The sequence below is a fragment of the Panthera tigris genome, chromosome B2, assembly GCF_018350195.1.
Source record: "Panthera tigris isolate Pti1 chromosome B2, P.tigris_Pti1_mat1.1, whole genome shotgun sequence".
Taxonomy (NCBI): Eukaryota; Metazoa; Chordata; class Mammalia; order Carnivora; family Felidae; genus Panthera; species Panthera tigris.
This window is the reverse complement of record NC_056664.1, coordinates 72,634,864-72,650,790: the sequence shown is the minus strand read 5'-3', so window position 1 is coordinate 72,650,790 and position 15,927 is coordinate 72,634,864. Positions and strand designations below refer to the sequence as shown.

General features: G+C 36.2%; 1 long non-coding RNA gene across 1 annotated transcript in view; it reads left to right on the top strand.

Moving 5' to 3' along the window:
• LOC107180374 overlaps nt 1-15,927 on the top strand; it is a 222,344-nt gene that overhangs the window by 90,290 nt on the left and 116,127 nt on the right. Inside the window, exon 3 of the long non-coding RNA XR_001511137.2 lies at nt 14,340-14,425. This is a non-coding gene — a long non-coding RNA (uncharacterized LOC107180374). The remainder of the gene's footprint in view (nt 1-14,339; nt 14,426-15,927) is intronic.

Sequence of the window (15,927 nt, the reverse complement as noted above, 5' to 3'; positions counted from 1 at the left end):
TTTCTTATCATACTTTTACACTATTGTGTACTAATAATTTTGTTCGCAAAGGGTCTATTTAGATAGTATCTTGCTTGTGTAATGTTTCTTCCCTTTTTTCCTTTTGTACATCTCTGGAGTTGTGTGTCTACTGTGTGTTCATGTTATGAAATTATTTTGAACTTTTGAATCACATGCCTGAAAATTGGTTTCTGTAGATTGAGAATGAATGACTTCCATGAGAGAAAATAAGACTATGCTTTCTTGTAAATATCTTCAGAAGCAATGATGCATATTTCAAAGTCGTACAAAACAAATGATCTATTTTTTTCCATGTATATTGTGAGAACCCTCCATGAATCATGACTTACTCTTAATAATATATCAGAAATATTTAGTGGGCTCTCTTATCAAACTTGCTACTAAGGAGACTACATGGAATCTTCTTGTATAGGGCTGGATGATTGCTGATTGGGGGCTCCTCTGTGCAGGTCACACTCCTTTAATGTCCGAAAGAGGCCATATGAAACTTCAGGGCACTTTGCTCTTGTGACAGCCATTGTCCTTTGTTGCTAAACAAAAAATCAGATTGCCTTCTTTAATCATGTTTTTTATAGACCTTTACTTCATTTGTTGGACAACTAATGAGAAGTAGGGAGTGACCATAGTTTTAGAGGTTGAAAAAAAGAAAACAACTTCACTTAATTTACAAAGAACTGAAATGTCACTGGAGTTTCTGAGATTCCTAATTTCTACAGAATTCTATTGTACCCAACTCCAGGGTTTTCATCCTCCTGGGAATCATAGAAAGTCTTCTCAATCTTTTATAGTTGTATTATACTGTATTTATTTTTTCTTCTTTCTTATGCATCATAAACACAAGCATTACTGAAGTCTATAAAGTTGTTGGCTTTACTGGAACTGAAAGCTGCTGAGTCGTCACATGAATCTTAGTTGCCAAACTGAGAGCATTCATTCTGCACTTGAATAAATCCTACAGAGCTTCAGAGGCATATTTGAGAAAGTGTACCAATTTTTTTTTTCTTGAGGAACTTAATTTTTGTTTGTTTGTTTTACAATTATAATTTCATCTTTCTCAATTTTCTTGGGACATAGGGACTACACAGCCCAGGTTTTGTAAATGATAACATTGTACTTATCCAAAACCATCTAGAGTCAACGACGATGGTGAAAAATGTGTCCCGTATTTATTCCCACCGCCATGTAATAGCTCTCAATTATTCAATGGCTCTGAAGGGCTCACAGGTGCCCCCCAAAACTATAGCACACTTTTAACCAAAATTAAAAACTTTCAGTTCACCTCACGATACTAAATGGTTCTGAACTGTGAATCCCCTCTTACACATCTTGCCCTGAGAAACTACTGGTACTAATATGTGAGCTATCAGTTCCCTCTTTGTGAGTGTCTTTCAGATGTAGCTAGAAAGTCATGCTTGTTAAATCTACTGTGTCATTGCTGGGAAAAAGTCTATAGGCTTTGGTTAACTTAGAAGTATATTCATTCAACATTTATTGAATGCCTATGATGTTTAGATCTATGTACAAGAGAAGAGAAAAATGAATAACACAAAGACTTGACCTAATACATAGATCATTGTGTGCTTTTGTAGGCTGAGCAAAAATAATTTTGACAAAATGGCCCAGTGTGCAGAAGCTTGTTGTCCTCCATAGTCAAAACATGGGCTTTCAGGCCATGTATTAAAAAGCAAGTGAAATAGCACTGCCATGAAAGACCAAAGGACAATGGGGCTGTTCCAGAGACCTGTTTAGAAAAGTTGCTGTCTGGGCAGTTTTTGTTCAGTAGCTGCATGCATGGTTAATGACCCATGCAATCGTGGACCTTGACAAAGTAAACAATTTCTCAACAATATCTCCAAAAGACTAGACAGAATTGTTCAACTTCTGTAACTAAAAGTGGAATTTGAGGTGGTATAACATTATCTGAGTAGTATGAATTAAGACCTTCGAAAACTGTAGTTCCAATTTCTCAGTTATCTTTTGTAGAACACCCAAGGAGAAGGGCACATTCACATCTCAGGCTGTTCAACCTACAAAATAAGAGAACTAGTTGGCATGATACAATCCTATAAAGAATTCCATTCTGGAAAAGTAGTAATGAGATGAAAGAGACATAAAACAGCTGGCATGACACCGAAACTTTCCCTTGGCCACTGCTGCTCCCCACTCCAAACATGTCAAGCTCAGCACAACTCATGTGTACAAACCGTTCCTCAGAAATGGCCAAGCAACCTGCTAGCATGTGCATATCATTTAGTCACAGGTTCCCTTGAAAGAAAAACTTAAAATGACTGTAAGTATATTTCTTATTGCTTCCCTCATTCCTTTGCTCCCTTCCTTCCTTTTTCTCTGTTTTTATTCCTTCTCAGGCTTCTTTAGTATTATGTGTCAGGTATTGTCAGAGATGTTGAGGTGGTGGTTGGGGGCATCTGGTGAAATGTAGAAAAAAGGGAGAAAAGATAGTAAAAATGAATAAAAACCATTAAAACAATAAATAAGTTTTGGTCTTCTTCATCAAAGTTGAATCAGAGAGACAGATGTAAAACAAAACAAACAAAAAAACCCCAAAAGTGGACAAAGTAATAGTGCATAGAATGTGCCATGATAACTAGGCAGGTAAGCAACTGGATCACGAAGTTTTGTAAATCCTTGCCTGGATTGTGCAAAATAAGAAAATCTGATTCCACATTTGCTAGAATCCCACCCAATGTAACCATCTCCAGTATACTGGTTTTATTTGTTTATTTAATAAGTATTAGTACAGCACTTACATACAAGTCTTTCACTAAGAGCTTTGGAAATCACTGAGATTTGGAAGAAAGACCCCCAAATGTAGGGACACAGAATTAAAAGTAGGCAGAGGACAAACGGACACATAATCACCACCAAGACAAGGAAATATATAGGATGCCTATCTGGTGGGTGGTAAAATACAAGGTGCTTTGGAAGTTGTAAAGAGGAAGAAATCATTGTGTAATTTAGGAATGTAGAGCTGGGTATAGGAGTCTGCAGGGACACAAGGACGTGTACCTCGTCTTTCCCTGCCCCAGCCATGTGCACTTGTCCCTCTCAGCATTCTCTGACCACGGTACTCACTGCCCCAGGTCTCTTCTGCAAAATGCATCTTGCTCCTTTTAGTTTTCTTTGTGGCTGAACCCGAGTTTGCTTACTCTCACCAAAATTGTCTTGCAGACCAAGCAAATCCTCGCTGATATAAAAATGGAGGATAGTGAGTCAATATGTGAGAGCTGTGAGGTAATACATTTGCATTTTAATGGGCATTTTGGAGATAATGTCCCAAAGGAATGGTGAGAAATTTTCTGGGAACACCGCAGGCTGGTGGCAGAAATAGTTTGGGGTAAGTCGGTAGAGGTCTTTCAACTCTTACCACATTAGAAACCACTTTTTCTGCCATCATGCAGGGCTGTTCCTCTAAGTATATTTACCTTTTAAAAAACTAAGAAGACCAGCTGTAGAAGACTCTGTTATTTAACTGAAACCTAGTTGTGATACCACCCACAAAGAGCTCCACACAATTTCCCTTATGCACCCACAGTCTAGCCCTGGGGATTTGATGTCTTAGGAAAACCAAAAGTGACCTGTAATTACAAGCAAACATCACTATTTTTTATTTCGTGTTTACGCTAAATGTTTCTTCTACACTTTAAAAAGAACGATTGTATCATTAAAGCGATTCCTTTGGGTGGTTAGGACTTGATTTTCTCCCCCCATTTTTCAGATGGAAGTGACTTAAAGAGCCATGGGGCCCACTTGTCACATGCTCCTCCTAGAGCATGGGCGACCAGACTTAGGTCCAGATGTCACACACAATTGCTTTAATGCTCTACCACTCCTTCCCCATGGCCACCATCTCCTAAAAGTTTTAGATATCATATTTTGTTTAGTTTTTAAAATTAAGAAAATGGAGGCACCTGGGGGTCTCAGTCGGTTATGTGTCCAACTTCAGCTCAGCTCATGATCTCACGGTTCGTGGGTTCAAGCCCCATGTCGGGCTCTGTGCTAACAGCTCAGAGCCTGAAGCCTGTTTCAGATTCTGTCTCTGGCTCTTTCTGCCTCTCCCCTGCTGGTGCTCTGTCTCTCTCTCTCTGAAATAAATAAACATTAAAATAATTTTTTTTAATTAAGAAAATGAAGCATAATTTTGTTTTGAATATTTAGAAGAATTTCACAATGCCTTTTGAGAACATTGCAGTGGTTGGTGTTGCAAAATCAAGGTGGAAGATAATTGACACACAGGTCAGATGAGGGATATAATTTTTTTTTCTTGCATGATTTTAAGCCTATAATAATTTCTTCTCAATTATTTCATATATCCTTATGCAGGGTCTGTTTCTAGATATAAAGCTATCATTAAAAATGATATGTGAGTGGTGCCTGGGTGGCTCGGTCAGTTAAGTGTCTGGCTCTTGGTTTCAGTTCAGGACATCTCATGGTCTGTGAGATCAAACCCCTCCTCCAGCTCTGCACTGGCAGTGAGGAGCCTGCTTAAGATTCTCTCTCTCCTTCTCTCTGCCCTGCCCCACTCTCTCTTTCTGTCTCAAATAAATAAACAAACATTTTTTAAAAAATGATATGTGAATGTTAAAGACCTATTTCATGCTTTCTTGTCTAAGAATTAACAGGCTGGAGAGAAAAACAGGGATATATATATATTATATCTATATATCTATATCTATAGATTTATATATATCTATATCTATATCTATAGATATAGATATAGATATAGATATAGATATATAGATATATAGATATATATAAATGTTTATTTATTTATTTTGAGAGGGAGTTTTGGGGAAGAGCAGAGAGAAAGGGAGAGAGAGAATCCCAAGCAGGCTTCAAGCTCAGTGCAGAGCTTGATGCAAAGCTCCATCTCATGACTGTGAGATCGTGACCTGAACCGAAATCAAGAGTCAGGTGCTTGACCAACTGCGCCACCCAGGCACCAGTGTGATATTTGTATTTGGAAATGTCAAACCTTTATTTGGAAGCCCATATGTGTCAGGTTTTAAACTTTTTTTTTTTTAAACTCCCCTTACCCTCTACACAGACTGTTGAGACTGTTTAACTCTACAGATTTACACTTGTCCGTCAGTCTGCTGATGAAAGGATTAGGTCTGTCAGGATGGTTGGCCTCAGAAAGAGAGTACCTTGTCCTGACTGATGAAATCAGACACATTGTTGGCCGGCGTCCCATTATTTCCTCTAGCATTAGGAGTGTTTCAGGCTGATTTTGCAGTTTTTTGTATACTTTACCAAAAAATGGAAAGAAAACCTGGGGTGTTATAAGAAAGTCTGAAAATTTTCCTGGATGAGAAAATTTTAGCATCAAATCATTAGTTAAAAAAAATCTTCCTGCATGTGGTCTAGGTTTTTTCTCCCCATTCTTCTCACCAGTCACTAGAATGTTGTTTAAGAAGAATAACTGGCTAGGCCATCAAAATGAGAATCAAGGTGGCATTTGTCTGACCTTTTTGGCAGGATATGCTGTCCTCACACATTAACTCTGCAATAACAGAATTTTGCGTTTTCCCCCTTTTCTTGCCATGGAACAACCCCAAAGGAAAACTGAGAAAGATTCCACTTGGATAAGTCCTGAGTTAAGTATTTCAACTGGATAGGGCTCACTTCTCCTTCCTTGCTGTTCCTCAATTTTTTAATTTTATTTTGTCACAGTATAGTGAATAATGCCATATGATAATTAATTAAGATTCATCCATTTTTGCCAACTCACTTCTTTAGTCAATACATTGGGGACTTAAAAAGCTATCAAAATATAGTCAAATAAGCTTAGAACTCCAACTATCGGATTGAAACGTTAATCACTAATTGTTCAGTATATTCACACCGGCATCCACATGTGAACACACACACACACACACACACACGTGAAAATAGCAAATATAGAGTGAGCTGTAGAAAAATAATTTGTAGGAATTTTTTTAATGATAGAAAAAACGTGGCTGCAATGTTCAACACCAGATTAAGCTTTAAAATTAAGGAAGTTGAAATTGGAAATCATATAAAATTAATACTTTCACATTGCTTTCAAATTTATATAGTATACATAGTTTTTCATATTTAAAAGATTTAAATTATAAGCACAGAAATACCTCATCTGTGATGATCTAGGATCATAAACAAGTAAGATACAAGTTTTGATCTGTATTTAACATTACATCTTCATAAGAATATTTTTTTACAAATGGAGCAAGAAGAAACATCTATAAAAAGAAAATATTTTGGTATTCAAATTTTACAGCAGGCATTTGTTTAACTAAAAAAGGAAGAGAAAGGGAAAAATAAAGGGATGGAAGAAGGACTCGAGAAAGAAGGGGAAAGAGAAAGAACTAAGAAGTGGAAGAAGAGGAAAAAGAGGAGGAAGCAGAGAAGGAGGAAAAGAAGGGGTTTGGGGAAGAGAAGGGGAGGAGGAGGAGCTAATGAAGGATTTTTCCAATCCTGTGCCGTGATGACCTTTCATAATTTGTCATTCATAGTATGTCATCCTGAGTTAAACTTGGCATCACAGTTTAGAGATATACAATTAAATACAAAACAAAACACAACAAAAATATTTTACTGATTTGGTAAGTATTAAAATTCCTGGGCTATATTTTCTTCATTATGGAAATAATTCTGTGTGCCTTGGACATCCCCAAATAATTCAGCAATTTATGGATTTAATAAATAAGATAAAATCTGAATACTCTAAATGCTTCTCAGCCACAGGAAACATACTCTACCTTGGGTTTGAACATATGTGGAAATGTAGCCATGTAGCATTATTTATGGTGTTATATTTTTTAGGTTGTTAGGACATTATTAAAATCAGATCTGGAATTTTTAAGCTATATAATGCTTGCTATCTGTTGGTTTCAGGAAAAAAATAATCACTACTTTTTCCCATCTCATTTAAAATATAGTAGAGTCAAACTGCAGAAACTAAGCTAAACCAGAAATGCATTGTATAGCAGTCACCTTTTGCATTCGAGAAAAACTCTATTTTTTGCAGCCCTGAACAATTGTTAAAAAAGTCATGTGTTGCCTGTCAGGTCTCAGATGTAGATTCAGCTGAATACTTGCATTTAAAATAATTAGCTTAGATGGCATTCGTTTCCATACTAATGGGCCTTTAGTCCCATTAGCAAAGATCAGGTGGACAGTTTCAATTCAGCAAAAATCTTTCATTTATAAAATTAAACAAGAATTTCAAAAATATGAGGTGCCAGTGACCATCAAAAGTACACTTTGAAAGCAGTGGTGTTGGGCTACAGCCTGATTCTTCTGTTTGAAGCTATAATTATCCTAGTCATTGAGAAATGAAGATTCTTGTACTATTTATTCTGAAAGATGCATTGTAAGGACTGCTTAGTCCTGGTCAAATACGAAATTTAGATGAGCATAAAATAGACTTCTTTCTTAATTATGTAGATTTTCTGGTTAGTGACAAACCCTCAGAGGTGCAAAGATGCACTAAAATCTTTTTTATGTTTTTTTTTAAACCAATTATCTTTTCTTTATACCAATTCATTAAATTTGTATCTTAAATGTTTCCACTGTGTTGTGATTTCGAAAATAAATCTGGAGACTTATCATATCTTACTTGCAGACAAAAGTTTTTTTAAACACATTATTTCACTTAATTTTTCCCTAATAATATATTTGCACTTGATATTATTATTGATTAAAAGGTACTAAATTAACAAAAATATTTAGTTTCCTTAATTTAAACTGAGGTAACATTTAGTAATTCAGATAAGAGAATAAAATATGTGATGTAGAAAGAGGTTAATTAATAGTATTTTAACATTGGAAGGGACCTCAGAGGTCATTTAAGTTCTTTCTCAAATCAGGGAGCTTCACAACAGTAGGCCTAAGTTTATTCATCCCCTGGTTGCTTACTTTCAGGGATGGAGAACTCATTTCTTCATGAGACAAGCATTTACATTATTGAAACTGTTATCTATCTTCTTGCATCTCCTACCTATTGGTCATATTTTCCTTTTGAAACATTGGGGAAAATAAGTCTATTCCTCTCTACACATGATACCTCCCAATATTTAAAAATTCTATTCTGTTTGGGGTGCCTGGGTGGCTCAGTTGGTTGAGTGACCGACTTCAGCTCAGGTCATGATCTCACAGTCTGTGAGTTCGAGCCCCGCGTCGGGCTCTGAGCTGACGGCTCAGAGCCTGGAGCCTGCTTCCGATTCTGTGTCTTCCTCTCTCTCTGCCCCTCCCCCACTCATGCTCTGTCTCTCTCTGTCTCAGAAATAAATAAACCTTAAAAAAAATTCTATTCTGTTCTTAATTAGATCTTCCCTTCTCTAGTTTTCCAACCACTCTTTTATGGCACAATATTCAGACCAGATTCTAAACTATCCCACTTAAATTATTCTAAATTCTCTCTACTCTGTCCTGTACCATGACATCTAAGACTTCATTCGGTATTCTGGATGTTGTCTGACTAGGACCAAATACATTGATGGAGAAAATCTCAATCTATTTGAGCAATATTTTCTCTCTCAATGCAACATATAAACATATAGTTGGCATATTGGAGAAAAGGGTTGGTGGTGGTGGCTGTTGTTCAGTGACATCATCTTTGGTTTGGTTGCTGCAGTCTGTGGTCAGCTAAAGCACTCTGATCTTTTTCAAGTCAATTGCTGTCAGACAGTCTTTTTCATTCTGTTTTGTGTGCTCCTTATTTTTGTTGCTATTGTTGTTTTTAATCTCCAAGCAGGAATTGAGTGTTGATCTTGTTAAAGTGGCAAAATTTTGATTCTGTCAAGGCCAGTTTGAATCTTAATTTTGTTCTCTTCTGTGTTAACTATCATGCATATGCTTGGAGCTCTGCCAGTTTGATAAATAAACCGTCTTTCTTTTCACAAAATCTGTGGATAGAAAGTTAGACATGACAGAATCAGGAAAAACCATAGAATTCTACATGTCCTTAGAAGTCTTGTGGCATATTATGAAAGATCCTTTTCTAGTCACTGATTAGCACACCTGAGTATGGTCATTCAAAGCTAAGCTATCACCTGTGAGGAACTTCATCAAATAGCTTTAAAATCAAGCAGCAGAGTGAAAGGTGATATAGACAGCATGGAGGTTAAGGGTACCAAGCTCAGGCCCCAAAGTGCCAGGGTTTGAACTTGAGCTCTGGCTCTTGCCAGTTATTTGAGCTTGCCTTTATTACTTACCTTCTCTGGATTCAATTTCCTCATCTCTAAAGAAGAGTGATGATGATAATGAAGAAGAAGAAAGAGGAGGAGTAGGTGGTGGAGGAGGAATAAGAGGAGGTTGAGAGGAATAAGAAACAAACCATACATAGGGTTGTTATAAGGATTAAATAAGTAAATATATCTAACATACTAAGGAAAATACCTGACATATAATAAACACAAAATTGTGACTAAAATTAACCTTACATTTCATAGCATTGTTTAGACCTATCAGCTTTTGTGAAACATACTCTTACCAATCATTGATTTAATTTTTTCAAAAGTAGTAAACCTTAGGATTAATAATTTATTCCAAAAATTTATCTAAAATAAAAATTAAGCCTACTATTGATCATTTAAAATTTTTTTTAATGTTTATTTTTGAGAAAGAAAGACAGAGCACGAGTGGGGGAGGGGCAGAGAGAGAGGAAGACACAGAATCCCAAGCAGGTTCCAGGCTCTGAGTTGTCAGCACAGAGCCCCAATGTGGGGTTCAAACTCATGAACTGTGAGATCATGACCTGAGCCAAAGTTGGACATTTAATCGACTGTGCCCACTCAGGAGCCCTGTTAATTTTAAAGACTTTTTTTTTAAAGTTTATTTATTTTTGACAGGGAGAGAGAGGTAGAGCATGAGTGGGGGAGGGGCAGAAAGAGGGAGACACAGAATCTGAAGCAGGGTCCAGGCTCCAAGCTGTTAGCACAGAACCCGACGCGGGACTCGAAGTCACAGTCCGGACCGTGAGATCATGACCTGACCCGAAGTCGGACACTCAATTGACTGAGCCACCCAGGTGCCCCAGGAGCCCTGTTAATTTTAAAATGCAACTTTTCCATTTTTTTAGAGTACATAACATGATGTAAAAGTGTTTTATATATTCTTTTAAAGGCTTATAAGAAGATGAAAATTTTAAGTGATATTATTCTTTTGTATATATTTGAGACTATATTAGTAAAATATATGATTTTAAATGTAAAAAAGAAAGTATGCTTAATCTTGATTATAGTATATTAGAAAGAAAACTTCACTCTTTTTTTAAATTTTTTAATGTTTGTTTCTGAGAGAGAGAGAGAGAGAGAGAGAGAGAGAGAGAGAATGAGTGGGGGAGGGGCAGAGAGAGAGGGAGACACGGAATCGAAAACAGCCTCCAGGCTCTGAGCTATCAGCACAGAACCCGCCACTGGGCTCGAACTCATGAACTATGAGATCATGACCCAAGCTGAAGTCGGACGCCCAACAGACTGAGCCACCCAGGCACCCCAACTTTACTGCTTCTTGAACACAACTATCTGGTATTAAAACTGAGACATGCATACCCAATAGTTTTAGATTTTTCAGTTTAAGATTATTATCTCCTTAATTCACATTATTTCACCATAATATTATCAATTCCAAAGTAACCTTTGCTTAAAAATACTGCCTGAATGAACTTTAGGAAGAAAGCTGGCATTGGAAAGCTTCTTTTGAAAGATTTATGAAAACCCCCAGCACTTCTGGGTAATTTTGTGAACAAGAAGAGTGCACTGTTCTTGTTGGAAAGTGCTTGGATTAAATGCAAGTAACAGATTACTTGGAGTCAAAACCAAAACTTTCTTATGTGGTATGAATTCAGCCTACAATGACAGAGGTCAGCAGAGGTCAGACTCAGCTGAGCAGACAGTTGCTCCTTTCTTGGAGTGTAGCAAGGAGGTACCGATCTCACACTCTATCTGTTGCTTTGTTGCTTGCTTTTGAAAGCCAGCAGAAGGTACCAGAATAGTTTTTTGCCTTCCTTTTTCCTCTTCTTCCCCAATCCAAGTAATCCAGATACCTAAAATGGCAATCCCCAAATCTCCAAACCTAAAATGATACCATGTATAAGTATTGTCATAATTTTGCTATCATTTATTTCTTGTGTGGAATGAATAGGGTACTTTGATATGCTCTTTACTTACCTCTTTGGTTGTCAAATGACTTATCTTAAAATGGTTATCTTGTGATAGCTTCATCTCAAATGTTTATGCTGTGATGACAGAGTTAAAGCCAAATACCATCTTCTTTTTATTTTTTATGTTTTAGAGAGAGAGAGAGAGAGAGAGAGCATGAGGGCAGAGGGAGGGAGAGAGAGAGAGAGAGAGAGAGAGAGAGAGAGAATCTTAAGCAGGCTCCATGCTCAGCACAGAGCCTGACGTGGGGCTCAATTCCATGACCCTGGGATTATGACCTGAGCTGAAATCAAGAGTTGGATGCACAACCCACTGAGCCACCCAGGCACCCCCAAATACCATCTTCTTAATCATTATTAACCAAGAAGAGCTATAGAGAACATTCATCTGTCAGATCTGCAGACTTTCAACCTTGGGTGGAAAGCTACAGAGGCATAGAGGTAGCTTACCAGCTAGTTTACATTAAAACTGCCAACACTGATGCCTAGCTCTCAATTCTAAACTGCACAGGAATGTTAAAATTAAATTTCCATGACTACTGTATTTTCAATAGTGAATTTTCCTTATCTTAGTTCTCTATCATCTTGAACTCATTTCCCCTCATATTTGCAATTCAAATAGGTAGAATGAAGGGCACTGCAGGTATAATGAGATAAGGAATAGGGTGAATAGGAAAAGAATCTGTGGGTAGATATGACTATTGACTTTTAGCCATGTAATTGATTTAAAGACTAACAATAGAAGCCAAAAAACAAAAGTGTTTTCTTCAATAAAGTATCTGCTTTTATGTTAGAATTTATGGAATTCTTCACCGAGATATCTTTAGTGTAGTTGGTATTACTAGTCTTATCTTGATACGTCTTTCTTATACTGTGCTGAGGTAGGTCAAGGGCAATTCACAGGTGGGAACACATCAGAGCACTGTAAACAAAACTTAAAAATGAAAGTAAAGAGTATAAGTTTTGGACCCACATCTAGGCAGCCTCATGTGCATGCCTAACTCAGCCAGCTTCCTGGTGAGATTGAATAGTTCTTATCCTTATTAATAGTCTCAGCTTTTTTCCTTCTCTCTTTTCTCTCTAAAACAAGTATAAGTCCTACTTCTCAGGATCTTGATGAAGATTTAATTAACTGGCATATGTAAAATTTCTAAAATCACTAGATACTTCATAAATGTGTCTTGCCTTTCTCTGATGCCCTGATATTTTTGGTAAAGTTATACTGAATACTTATTAATTAAAATTACATTTTCATTTTATTACAGTGTATGCTAAACATTTAACCTTTGGTTTAGGAAGTATATATTTCATCTTACAATATGAAAATCTACATGAAACAAATGTTGCTGGTTCAGAGTTAATGCTGGGCACTTTCAAGCTGAGAGTAACAATTTTAATAATAATGAACTCTAAGATAAAAATTCCAAAACTATATTATCTCGGTTATGTGTATTTACACAGAAAGAAACCTTTTCTTTTCTTTTTTTTGTTTTTTTTTTTTTTACATTTCCTACTGATAATGAGGGAAAACTACTTAAAATTCATATCAATAAGAAAATGCTATAATGAAAGTGTTAATAAAAACTAACAGTAGAATTAACAGTAGAATACGGTTGTGTATTTTTTTCTTTCACCAAAAGACATTTGATTTTTCATGTCAATACATTGACTTACTTTAAAATGGCTCAGAAAATAACAACTTAAACTACAATTATTTGAGGTTTAACTTAAAATTTGTTAGCTGAAATAAATACAAATCCCTTATTATAGTTGCATTATAACAATGTGTATGGTACCAAGAAAACATGATTTTTTTGTTTCTACTGAAAAATATATCCATCACATCTCAGATAATCCAATAAGTGCAACCAGATTGAAACATTGTCAGAACACCAAGATTTAAAATTAGAAATGGGAAAAACTAGTTTAGAAGTCATTGAATATCTTTAACCAAGGGTTGATGGAAAATAAGGAGGAGCACATGAAGTCCCAAATGATAAAATTACTATTTGTTCCTTTATAATTACTCCTCACTGGATGTCCTACCATTAAAGTAACTGGGATCCAAAGTATTACAGAATTATTTTGCATAAAATGAAAAGAATTTCATATCCATAAATTTGTCGAAAAGTCAGTAATGACTTTAATTTGGTTTAACAGATTCTTTTGTACATGGTGTGATAGAATTAACAGCTTTTTTCACTTTTGTCTTTTGGAGAAAAAAAGGAAAAGAAAACAGCATTCTTTTATTTTTTTAAATAATGATCTTAAGTGGTTGGTACCTAGAATAAAATGAGCCTAACTTACTTCTTACAAACAACTTCCCCGATAATTTCTTATGAAATTCAAATTACTGAAAAAGTTATTTAATGGAAGAAATGGGGTTTTGAAAACATTTAGAGCATTTTGAACATTATTTTTAAAGAAGTTGTTATCCTTTTGCTTAAATTCCAGTTCGTTTTTGGAGAGAAACACATTGATCTCTCAACCACACCATACTTGGAGTCTGTAGTTACAAACCCCTGTCCTTCACCCTGCTATACAACAGTTTAATCTTAATGAAATAGTTACATTTCATTAAGTAAAGCTTTATATCAATATTTTGGAACATGAGTTCCTTTTTCATGAAAATAATAGCCATTAAATTCCCAGTTTAGGTCAACAACCTCTCTGGAACCAGTGCTATATAGTGAGACTATAAACACCCAAGGCTGTAGAAGCTTCCTCAAGAGCAGAAATACAGGATGAAGGGATGCACTGGGAGGGTGGGGTCACAAGTGGCAAAGATGATGAAACAGAAACCAGATTCAGTAAAGCATTAGAGACAGTAATGCTGCCTAACAGTTAACAAATATTTACTCTCATAGGTACTACTTCTTATGACTCTATGTACTTTACATATACTAAAATATTTAATCATTATAAAATTCCTATGAAGAAGATGACATTACTGTGCCTATGGTCCAGGGGAGGAAACTGAGGCATATAGTAGTTAAAAAACTTACTCAAGTTTACATGTCTATAAAGTAGTAGGACTAGAATTTAGATCGCGATAGCCTGGTGCCAAAATTCCTGCTCTTAACCACTCCACCCTAATGCCTCTTGGCATTATGGCAAGTACCATGATCACAGTGTCTTCTCTCTTTCATCTCTCTAGAGTCACCAGAAGTATGCTGACCCACACCTCTGCAGTTTCTCAAGACAGCAGTCATTCCTCACTTGTTCTTAACTGGAGAACTTAAGGTATGTTTTTTTTTATGTGGGATGAGGGCAATTCTCTTTGTGCCAATTTCTGTGTAGGTCAAGTATGGAAGTAATCTCATATTAATATATACACATATACACACATATGCATACATACATGCATATATGTACATACATATACATGCGTGTACATATATGTATATGTATATAATGCATATATATGAAACACCTTAATAAAAATAGTATTATTTGGTGTTTACTATGTGTGAAACATATGACTTAAGTGGATAACCTTCTCTTAATAAATTGACTCAAAACTGTTTTATAAATACTTTTACCTTGTGTTATTCTTTCAATCACTTCAATTAGTCACAAGCTTTGCCATCTGAAAGTTACCATGTCAGATTTTGTGAATCCGTGTAATACGATGAATGTGGCCTAGTTTCTGCCTTCAAGAAGTCTACACTGTATTTCTCAAGATAAAACTTCTAAACAAATACATATTGGGCAGAAGGTAATGAGTTTTGTAAGAAATATACACATTAACTATTATAAGACTTTTATAGAATAGAGACATTCTTTCCACATAAAAATACAAAGCAAAGATTTCACAGAGATGATGAAATTTGATGTGGGCCCTAAGTAATTTTGGAAAGGATTTTGATGGACTTTGTATATAACCAGGACCTCTACTTTCAGAAACTTACTCCATGAATTTGAGCAAAAGAGTAACTTGCTAGAAGGATATTGAGAAGCAGTGATCTCTAGGAATGCTAGAGAATCATGCTACAGTGCAATACAGCCAGATGTAAGACCTCCCAATCATGCTTTGAGAATGAGCTCCTGTTCATGCCACAGTATACTACTGTCACAGCAACCTTGGGAACACTTTCTTGCTATAACAACCTCTGCCACCAGAGAAAATTCCTCCTGGTTCTTCTTTTTTGCATCGATATTCACAGATTAAAAAAGCAGGGACTATCACGAGTGTCCATATTCATGCTACAAAGGAAAAGAAGAGCAACTATCTGGCATCTTTCCAGTGAGAGGATGGCTGAGCACCTTGCCAAGATTCCCAGGGGGTTCAGATGCCCTATGATCTAAAGAGTGGCCACAGTTAGTCAAAGGTGGAGGGAGAATAGAAGAGTATTCCCTGAAGCACAAAAGGCATCAGAGAAAGCATCAATATAAAGCTGCCTGCAGTGTCGCCAGAGAAATGAGCATCATGTGGTATTTCTGCAGTGTAAGAGTCCATGGAAAGGGTTGGAAGAAGTGATGGGAAAGCAGAAAAGACTAGAATGGAAACTAGGTCAGATTATAGACCTTGTTAATTATCAAGCAAAGGAATTTAGTGTTTTTTTTTAAATCTGTAATGGGGAGTCATGGAGGCTTTGAGCGGGGGAGGGGGGAGATTTGGCTTGGCGCATGTAAGCCTTATTGAAAAAGAGAAATTTATTTGACACCTGGTTCTTTTTGATGCTAATTTCTGCTGTTAGGATTTGCTTTGTGAAATGCTTTAGTCTGAATTTCTAACAAGATAA